At 45.2% G+C, this 3,926-nt stretch overlaps 1 long non-coding RNA gene across 2 annotated transcripts; it reads left to right on the top strand.

Annotated features, from left to right (window-relative positions):
- The first annotated feature begins 938 nt into the window (after positions 1 to 938).
- LOC134956885 (uncharacterized) lies at positions 939 to 3,361 on the top strand. 2 transcript variants are annotated; one of them, XR_010186263.1, is made up of 3 exons: positions 939 to 1,299; positions 3,033 to 3,053; positions 3,277 to 3,361. It is a non-coding gene; the product is annotated as an uncharacterized LOC134956885 (long non-coding RNA). The 2 variants fall into 2 exon arrangements; XR_010186262.1 differs by lacking the exon at positions 3,277 to 3,361 and having other exon boundaries at positions 3,033 to 3,104.
- The last annotated feature ends 565 nt before the right edge of the window (positions 3,362 to 3,926 follow it).

A 3,926-nucleotide genomic window follows, 5' to 3' on the forward strand; every position in this document is an offset into this window, starting at 1 on the left:
TGATGCAACTACCTCTTTTGTCAGTCTTGTGCCCTACAATTTCTGATGGCAGCCCTGTCTTTGCCGTAAAGTGGGTTAGAGGCAGTAGAAAAATCCACCAATGTGCTGCTATCCCCAGTGGGCTCTGACCTCTGGTCTGGCACTTTGCCCCATCCTTACTGGCAACTGTACCCACCGACTCTTAGCTTCACCCTTAGGTGAGTATGGTCAGGCAGGGAGAGTACACATAAGGGTCTATTCACGAAGCAGTGAAAATGATGGAGAAGTGCAGAAGTTGACCATGGCAACCAATCAGGATTGAAGTGACATATATAATTTGCACTCTATACAACTGTACAGAGCAGCTGATTGGTTGCCATTGGCAACTTCTCCACAGGCTCACTTCTCCACTTTTCACTGCTTCATGAATAGACCCCATAGCTGGCTCTGTAGTCACCTCCAATAGGATTGATTTACTGCTCATTTCACATACAGTAGGGCTGAAACTCCAGGGGAAACTCCTCCCCCTCTTGGACTGCCAGTCCAGAATGCAATTAGCAGTATAAGTACAGGAAGCCCATGCTGTGCTAAATCCCTGCCCATAATGTGCATCTAGGGGCAGATGTGGTTAAATGGATGCTGACAAGGATATTAAACAAAGTAAAAGTCAATTATATATAAATTGTACTGTTATAAAAACATTGATTGTTTTCCTTTATAATAGAGGCTTAGAGGGAGATGTACTCTGCAGTGAAATGAGTGAAGTGAGCCAGTGGAGAAGTTTCCCATGCCAACCAATCAGCTGCTCTTGTGGCACCCCAGCAGGGCTGCCACGGATATTTATGTGAATTCTGTGCCCTTTTCCCCCTCTCCAAAATGCAGCCTGGCTGAACCACTTTGTTACTTGCAGCAGGGAAATGGTTAAATAAATATTCTGTGCTGTATCTGGCATGCGCTGGGACAGTTAACTGCTGGGACCGTTGGCAGTTGGGCGGCAGCCATCTTAAGAGAGAGTGATGGAGAGAGTGTGTGGGGAGATACTGTACAACTGACCTGTTTCTGGCTACCAGAGTTAGAAAAGTTACATCCGGAGAGCAGTCTGAGACGCCATGAGCACAACCACAGCGTCTGGTAACAGCGGCTGGCAAGCAATGGACAGGGGCAGAGCACAGGCAGAGACCCCCTTGCTGGAGCTGGCCTAGGGGGTATGGTGATGCAGTTCCCTACACCCAGCGGAGGCCGATCACTAGGCGACGCCTTACCTGTGACAGACATTTGGTGGACGGCACCCTGAGAAAAAGACCCTTCCTTCAGTAAAGGGTAAGGAAATCAGCAGCCTTTTGGAATGGATGAACCAGCATAACTGAGGTCTGTAATAAAAGTACATGGCATACAGAAGCTCTACACCACCTAACACTACAAATGCAGCATACTGTGATTTACAGGCTTAGCTGCATAGACACTAGCCATAAGAACTCTTCTTATTCTCTCAATATCAGCTGTAAGGATAGCAAATTGCCGGAACTGAATCCTTACCCCTTCTACTACAGCAGACTAGTAAAGGATAGACCTGGCAGCCTAAACTGGGGCATAAAGACTAGTACTTAAAGGAAATGAGCAGCCCTCTATGCACAAAACCTGTTATAACATCTGTATATCTGTATAATTCTGTACTTAGGTGGTCATTTTGAGTTGTTCGCTCGTTGCCGATTTTCGCAACGGAGCGACTAAGGCAAAAGTGCGCATGCGCTAAGTATTTTAGCACAAAACTTAGTAAATTTACTCAAGTCCGAACGAAGAATTTTCATCGTTGAAGTGATCGGAGTGTGATTGACAGGAAGTGGGTGTTTCTGGGAGGAAACTGACCGTTTTCTGGGAGTGTGCGGAAAAACGCAGGCGTGCCAGGATAAAACGCGGGAGTGTCTGTAGAAACGGGGGAGTGGCTGGCCAAACGCAGGGCGTGTTTGTGACGTCAAACCAGGAACGAAATAGGCTGAGCTGATCGCAGTGTAGGAGTAAGTCTCGAGCTACTCAGAAACTGCTAAGAATTTTCTATTCGCAATTCTGCTAATCTTTCGTTCGCAATTTTGCTATGCTAAGATACACTCCCAGAGGGCGGCGGCCTAGCGTGTGCAATGCTGCTAAAATCTGCTAGCGAGCGAACAACTCGGAATGACCCCCTTAGTTTACAGAGAAGTGCAGTTAGACTTCCTAAAGCATACCTCCCAACTTTGGTGCCTCACAAAGAGGGACATTGGCGCGGTGTAGCCGCTCCCCGACGTAAAAGGGGGCGTGGCCTCAAGAAAGGGGGCATGGCTTCGCGGGAGTGCTGCAATCATGAGCCACACCCCATGGTTTTAGTCACTGAGGGGACATGCCCAGCACTCTGTGAGCTGCTGGCATGCCCTCTCTCGCTCTGTCTCTAGTGAATAGATGCTGTACGCATGCACACAGTGTCTATTCACCGCTGCTCTGCTTAGACTGTCAGAGCCCCCCCCCCCCCCCCCCACCGCGGGACACTACAGCCCGCAGTTGGGACAGCAGGACAGTCCCAAAAAACGGGACTGTCCCGCGAAAATCAGGACAGTTGGCAGGTATGCCGAGAGCAGACTATATTCATGAGGCAAAAAGCGGCATTACTTCTATATTACCAAAGGATATCGTCAAGGGCCAGAGCTTCCTTCTTCCTGTTTAACCCCGGCAATGAATTGTGAGAGCACTCTATAGTTGTGATCTAAATGTGCACAAACTAATTAGGACTTATCAAACAAATTATTCGAGTTAGTGTGCATGCAGGCCCTAACAGTCTTATAAAGGAGAACTTATTGCAGTACTTGCTGTAAACTGTATATTTTTTGGTTAATTGCTTGTATACCTTTATACTTAATATTGTGATATGTTCAAGCTAGAATGACACTTTGAAGAAATTGTTTATTGTAGTCCTTGGTGACAGGTCATTTATAATGATATTGAATATTAACCATTACTCTTATGAAAGAGTTTCATAGTTAAGGAAAGTTATAGCAAAGACTAACTCTAACTCTTTTTTTCAGGAATTTGACGCAGACTAAAAGGTAACAGCCTTTGGCTAGTTCCAGAATAATAAATGTTCTTTGTTAAGAGTAGTGATTATTAGTGTAATTCGGTATGTACACCGATTGTCGTTAGATTGTATTTGATTCTGCTTCCGAGACTATTCAAAGAACTACAACTTTATCTTCAACAAATAAATTGGATCCTCATTCAAAACCCTTGTGTGATTTCTCCAAACTTTATTCCATCTTCTCATCCCGCTAGTTTTCAGTAAAGGATTGGAGATACAGCAAAGAAATCAAGCAAACAGGGTGAGAAGAAAAGGTAACCTCTGACAGCGACGGGTTGTTACACTACACTGTGCATAATTTTATAATATGCAAATTACAAATGTTATTTGAATGCTGATTGGCTGCCATAGGCAACTTCTCTACTCATTTCACTACTTAGTACATCTCCCCCTATGTGTTCTAAAATCATTTTTCTTACTAACGTTATACAAATAATTTTCCGCCTGTCAGCAGGTGGAAAAGTAATCAAATTAAGCAAATAATGTCAATGCTGGTAATCTGGGTCCACCCAATCCTTCATGTTCAGGTTGGAGCTCTTAAAATGAATACACAACTCGCGCTCATATAGCGATGTTGTAGCGCTAATATTTATATAAAGTAGAGATGAGCGGGTTCGGTTCCCTGGGAACCGAACTCCCCCAAACTTCTCGATCCGAGTCCGGCTCCGAGTCCGGCTTGGGTTTTCTCGCCAGACTCGGAAACCAGAATGAGGCAAAATTTAATAACGCTGCTGTCAGATTCTCGTGGGTTTTGGATTCAATATAAGAAGTCGCACATTGCCGCCATTTTCACTCCAGTCCTGGAGAGTGTAGCATGAGGACGTGTCTCCTCAGTGTCTGTGCA

This window comes from Pseudophryne corroboree, chromosome 9 (assembly GCF_028390025.1).
Source record: "Pseudophryne corroboree isolate aPseCor3 chromosome 9, aPseCor3.hap2, whole genome shotgun sequence".
Lineage (NCBI taxonomy): Eukaryota > Metazoa > Chordata > Amphibia > Anura > Myobatrachidae > Pseudophryne > Pseudophryne corroboree.